Here is a 6,521-nt window from a genome sequence, read left to right as displayed (position 1 = left end):
AACCCTAAACATTGCAAAGGACTGGGGTATATGAGACTGGTGTCTCACGTGTCCATATGCAGATACCACCAAACAGGCTTTGTGTGAGCAACAAGGCTGTTTATTTCACCTGGATGCAGGCGGGCTGAGTCCAAAAAGAGTGTCAGCAAGGGTGGTGGGATTATCATGAGTTCTTATAGGTTTTGGGATAGGCGGTGGAATTAAGAGCAATGTTTCAGGGACAGGGGGTGGATCTCACAAAGTACATTCTCAAGGGTGGGTAGAATTACAAAGAACCTTCTTAAGCATGGGGGAGATTATAAAGAACTTAACAGTAGGGGACATTATAAAGTACATTGATCAGTTAGGGTGGGGCAGAAACAAATCACAATGGTGGAATGTCATCAGTTAAGGTTATTTTCACTTCTTTTGTGAATCATCAGTTGCTTCAGGCCATCTAGATGTATCCAGATGGCCAGCGGTCAGCGAGGCCTTGTGGCGGCGCGCGATCACACCAGAGTCTCCTTCTTGTTCCCCTCCGCCCTTCCTAAAACCTGCTGGCTCAGGTCCGAACAATCGTAGCTGGACAGGTGGTGCACAACGATGTTAATTTTAATCCTATCTTTTTCATCAGTGTATCCTTCAGTTCCCCAGTACTTGTGGGCTGGGGAGTTGGCTAAACTGAGTGAAAACTTGAAATGTCTTTTTGTTCTTTTCCGTTCAGCCAGTTTAAGTGCAGGTCACTGGGCATATGATGGCTTAGCTTGGACTCAGAGGCCTGGCATTCCTGTCTTCTTATATTAAGAAAAATAAAACAAAAGTGGCAAAGGGTTGGGGTGGCAAAAATTTTGGGGGGTGGTATGGAGAGATAATGGGTGATATTTCTCAGGGCTGCTTCAAGTGGGATTAGGGGCGATGTGGGAACCCAGAGTGGGAGAGATTAAGCTGAAGGAAGATTCTGGGGTAAGGGGTGATACCGTGGGGTTGTTAGAAGGAGCATTTGTTGTATAGAATTTTTGGTGATGGCCTAGATGTGGTTTTGTATTGTGTCCGGAATTGGTGGGTTCTTGGTCTCGCTGACTTCAAGAATGAAGCTGCAGACCCCTCATGGTGAGTGTTACAGTTCTTAAAGATGGTGTGTCTGGAGTTTGTTCCTTCTGATGTTCAGACATGTTTGGAGTTTGCTTATTCTGTTGGGTTTGTAGTCTCGCTGGCTTCAGGAGTGAAACTGCAGACCTTCCTGGTGAGTGTTACAGCTCTTCAGGCGGCGCATCTGGTGGTGTTTGTTCCTCCGGCGGGGAGTTGTTCATTCCTCCTGGTGGGTTCGTGGTCTTGCTGGCCGCAGGAGCGAAGCTGCAGACCTTTGCAGCCAGTGTTACAGCTCATAAAGGCGGCATGGACCCAAAGAGTGAGTAGCAGCCAGATTTATCACAAAGAGCAAAAGAACAAAGCTTCCACAGTGTGGAAGAGGACCGCTGCCTGGCTCAAGCTTTTATTCCCTTATCTGACCCCACCCACATCCTGCTCATTGGTCCATTTTACAGAGGGCTGATTGGTCTATTTTACAGAGAGCTGATTGGTCCATTTTACAGAGAGCTGATTGGTCCGTTTGGAGAGAGTGCTGACTGATGTGCTTACAATCCTTTAGCTAGACACAGAGTGCTAGCCAGAAAAGTTCTCAAGTCCTCACTAGGTTAGCTAGATACAGAGTACCCATTAGTGTATTTTCAAACCTTGAGCTAGACACAGAGTACTGATTGGTGTATTTACAAACCCTAAGTTAGATACAGAGTGCTGATTGGTGCATTTACGATCACTTAGCTAGACATAAAGGTTCTCCAAGTCCCCACTGGACACAGGAGCCCAGCTGGCTTCACCTAGGGGATCCCACACCAGAGCCTCTAGCAGTAGCTGCCCACCAGTCCCTTGCCCTGTCTGCACTCCTCAGCCTTTGGGCGGTGGATAGGACCAGGGCCATGGAGCAGGGGGGCACCCATCGGGGAGGCTCTGGCTGCGCGGGAGCCCACAGTGGAGGGGGGAAGGCTTGGGCATGGTGGGCTGCAGGTTCTGAACCCTCCCTGCTGAGGCCCAGGGAGAATTCGAGCACAGTGCCGGTAGGCCGGCACTGCTGGGGGACCTAGTGCACTCTCTGCAGCTGCTGGCCCAGGTGCTAAGCCCCTCACTGCCCGGGGCCAGTGGCACCAGCCAGCGCTCCAAGTGCAGGGCCCACGGAGCCCACGCCCACCCGGAACTTGCGCTGGCCCGCGAGCGCTGTGCACAGCCCCAGTTCCAGAGGGAGCTGGCTCTGGCCTCGGCCAGCCCAGAGAGGGGCTCCCAGAGTGCTGTGGCAGGCTGAAGGGTTCCTCAAACACTGCCAGAGTGAACGCTGAGGCCAAGGAGGCACCGAAAGCGAGGGCTGCTAGCATGTTGTCACCTCTCAGTATGAATTGAGAAACTAAACGAAAGACACAAGATCCGAATAAGAGAAGGAAAAAAAAATAGGTATTAAAGGACCAAGAATTGGGCGTACCCAGGACGTCCAATTAGAGAGTGTCCAAGGGGGTTCAACATTATTGTTTGCTTGGTTGGCGAGTTTTTGGGCCCTATCCTTGAGTTTTTTTATGTTGTCATATAACAGGTAAGACTGATTTAGGTAAAAACACTCTGCAATTAAAAATATACAGAGTCCTCTTTTTTTAGCAGTAAGTTGAGGCCTTGATGATTTTGGAGGAAAGAGAAATGCAAAGTTAGCAATTGTTTGTTAAAGAAGGATTAGAAACGGCTAGGAGAGAGTGACTGAGACTGATAGTGTGGTGGACATGGCTGGGGAGAGGTAGAGGGTGGCATAAGAACGGGAACGAGAATAAGAGTAAGTATAAAAGTAAAGAATAGAACTTCATCAGGGTGAAAGTATTGGAGGGTACCTTGCACTGAAGATCTTCTACCCACTTTAAGAGAGACTTAAAGGTGGTGATTTAAGGTAAAAACAGGAGCCACTAAATACCAAGAGCCTGAGGAACTGCTTGGGTGATTTGACTAATAAAGGTTGGTCCGTTATTGGACTGTATAGAGTCCAATTAATTATATTGGACTATATAACTAATTAATGTATAGAGGTGGGAAGGCTAAACCAAGGAATTATGTCTGACAAAAAGGGAAGAAATGACTGCGGTGGCCTTTTCAGACAACCCTTCTCAGATGGCCTCTACCCATCCAGTGAAAATGTCTATCCAGACCAAAAGGTATTTTAGTTTCCTGACTCGAGGCATGTGAGTAAAGTCAATTTGCCAGTCCTGGGCAGGGGCAAATCCCTGAGCTTGATGTGTAAGGAAGGGAGGGGTCATGAATAATCCCTAAGGAGTAGTAAGGAGTAGTAGAATAGCAGATGGAACACTGAGAAGTGATTTCCTTGAGGATAGATTTCCACGATGGAAAGGAAATGAGAGGCTCTAAGAGGCAGACTAACGACTTGTAACCTACATGGAAGAGGTTATGAAATGATGATAGAATAGAATGGGCCTGTGAGGCTGGAAGGAGATATTTTCCTTGGTCCAAGAACCATTTGCCTTGTGTGGGAAGAGATTGATAGGCGGACGTTTCAGTGGGGGAGTAGGTGGGAGTGACCAGATGAGAAGGAGAAAAACTGCTGTGATGGATAGAAGTTGGAACGCTAGCTGCTTTTTTAGCTACCTTATCAGCATAAGCGTTGCCCTGAGCGATGGGATCTGATGCCTTCCCTGAGCGATGGGATCTGATGCCTTTTGATGGCCCTTGCAGTGTTACTCCAGCTTCCTTTGGAAGTAAAGTGGCCTGGAGAAGAGTTTTGATTAAAGAGGAATTAATGACAGAGTACCCTTGCGTAGTGAGGAAACCTTTCAGCCCATAAAACAGCATGGTGGTGCAGGATATGGGGTCAGTATAAATATTGACACGTAGTCCTTTTACAAGAATGGGGGCCTGAATTAAGGCAATGAGTTTGGCTTGCTGAGAGGTAGTAGGGGGGTGTAGAGCAGTAGCCTCAATGATAGATGTGGAATATATTATAGCATAGCCTGCCTTTGCTGGTGTGTGGCGATTAAGCCTGGTGGAACTGCCATCAATAAACCAAGTGTGATCAGGGTGAGGAACAGGAAAGAAGGAAATATGGGGAAATGGGGTGAATGTCAGGTATACCATAGAGATACAGTCATGGGGGTCAGGTGTGGTATCAGGAACAATGTGGGAGGCTGGATTGAAGTCTAGGCCAGGAACAATGGTAATTGTGGGAGACTCAACAAAGAGTATAACTGAAGGAGCTGGGGAGCAGAAAGTATATGTGTCAGGTGTGAGGAAGAAAATAGATTTTGGAAGTTATGAGAGCTGTAGAGGGTGAGTTGAGCATAGTTTGTGATTTTGAGGGCCTCTAAAAGTATTAGGGCAGCAGCAGCTACCACATGCAGACATGAGGGCTAGGCTAAAACAGTAAGGTCAAGTTGTTTGGACAGAAAGGCTACAGGGCGCGGTCCTGGCTCTTGTACAAGAACTCCGACCACACAGCCCTGCACTTTGGCTGTGTGTAATGAAAACTGTTGGGATGAGTTAGGGAGAGCTAGTGTGGGGGCAGCTTCTAGGGCTGTTTTTAAGGGACAGAAAGGAGTGGCGAAAGGATTTAGGATCTGTGGGGTCAGCTAGGTTTGCTTTTGTGAGTTTATATAATGGTTTAGTCAGGATGGTAAAACTAGGTATCCAAAGGCAGAAGTACCTAACCATGCCTAGGAAGGAAAGGAGTTGTTTTGTAGAAGGGATTGGGGTTTGGGAGATTAGCCGGAGACGATCAGCAGGGAGAGTAAGTGTGTATTTATGATAATTATGCCGAGATAGGTAACAGATGAGGAAGAAATTTGGGCTTGACTGAAGTAATGGGGGCTGTCCGTGAGGCCTTGCAGCAGTACAGCCTGGGTAATTTGCTGAGCCTGGTGGGTGTCAGGGTCAGTCCAAGTGAAAGCGAAGAGAGGCTGGGATGAAGGATGCAAAGGAATAGTAAAGAAAGCATGTTTGAGATCCAGAACAAAATAATGGGTTGTGGAGGGGTTGTGGAGGGAGGTATTGAGGATAGCAGAGTATATGGCTTTGGCACCACGGGGTGGATAGGCAAGACAATTTGGTTGATAAGGTGCAGATCCTGAACTGACCTGTAAGGCTTGTCCGGTTTTTGGACGGGTAAAATGGGGGAATTGTAAGGAGAGTGTATAGGCTTTAAAAGGCCATGCTGTAACAGGCAAGTGATAACAGGCTTTAACCCTTTTAAAGCATGCTTTGGGATGGGATATTGGCATTGAGCAGGGTAGTGTGATTAGGTTTCAATGGGATGGTAAGGGGTGCATCATTTGTCACCAAGGAGGAAGTGGAGGTATCCTATACTTGTGAATTAAGGTGGGGAGATACAAGAAGAGGATTGCAAATGAGGCTTTGAACTGGGGGACAAGGTGGCAATGAGGTGTGGCTGTAGCCCAGGAATAGTCAGGGAAGCAGATAATTTAGATAAAATGTCTTGACCTAATAAGGGAGCTGGGCAGGTGGAGATAACTAAAAAGGAGTGCTTAAGAGAGTGTTGTCTAAGTTGGCACTAGAGTTGGGGAGTTTTAAGAGGTTTAGCAGCCTGGCCGTCATTATCCACAATAGTTATGGAGGCAAGGGAAGCAGGCCCTTGAAAAGAAGGTAATGTGAAGTAGCCTCCGTATTGATTAAGAAGGGGTTGGACTTACCCTCTGCTGTAAGAGTTACCCGAAGCTCGGTGTCTGTGAATGTCTAGGGAGCTTCCGAGATGATCGGGCAGTGTCAGTCTTCAGCCGCTAAGTCGAGAAGATTTGGGAAGGAGTCAGTCAGAGCCTCGGGCCAATTGGATAGTCCAATTTCCAGTGGGATCCCACACAGATGGGACACCGCTCAGGAGGAATCCTGGACTGTGGGCATTCCTTGGGCCAGTGACCAGATTTCCAGCACTTGAAGCAAGATCCTGGGGGAGGAAGTCCTGAAGGAACACCTGACCGCTGTGGCTTAGGCATTTTGAAGTTTTTGTGTGCTGGAGATACGGCTGGGGTTTCTCTCACAGCAGAGGAAGTAATTGCAACTCTTCTCTATTGTTGTACACCTTGAAGGCGAGGTTAATTAAGTCCTGTTGTGGGGTTTGAGGGCCGGAATTTAATTTTTGGAGCTTTTTCTAATGTCGGGAGCAGATTGGCTAATAAAATGCATATTGAGAATAAGATGGCCTTCCTCTGGGGTCTGGCTCATGAAGCTGGTGGTTATCAGCGTGAGACTGGGCTAGAGAAAAAACTCTTTCCCGTTCATCTGGGGAGAGGGTAGAAATTAGGATGACATTTAAGTCACTCCAGGTTATTGTAGGGCAGAGTTAGGTATCGGAATTCCTGTATATATTTAGTGGGGTCTGATGAGAAACAGCCTAAACGCTGGCTGATATGGGAAAGGTCTGACAGAGAAAAAGGCACATACACCCTGACTATGCCTTCAGCTCCAGCCACCTCTCTAAGAGGAAATTGTTG

This window comes from Trachypithecus francoisi, unplaced genomic scaffold, assembly GCF_009764315.1.
Source record: "Trachypithecus francoisi isolate TF-2019V2 unplaced genomic scaffold, Tfra_2.0 Lachesis_group20, whole genome shotgun sequence".
Classification (NCBI taxonomy): domain Eukaryota; kingdom Metazoa; phylum Chordata; class Mammalia; order Primates; family Cercopithecidae; genus Trachypithecus; species Trachypithecus francoisi.
Note: the sequence above shows the minus strand (reverse complement) of the source record.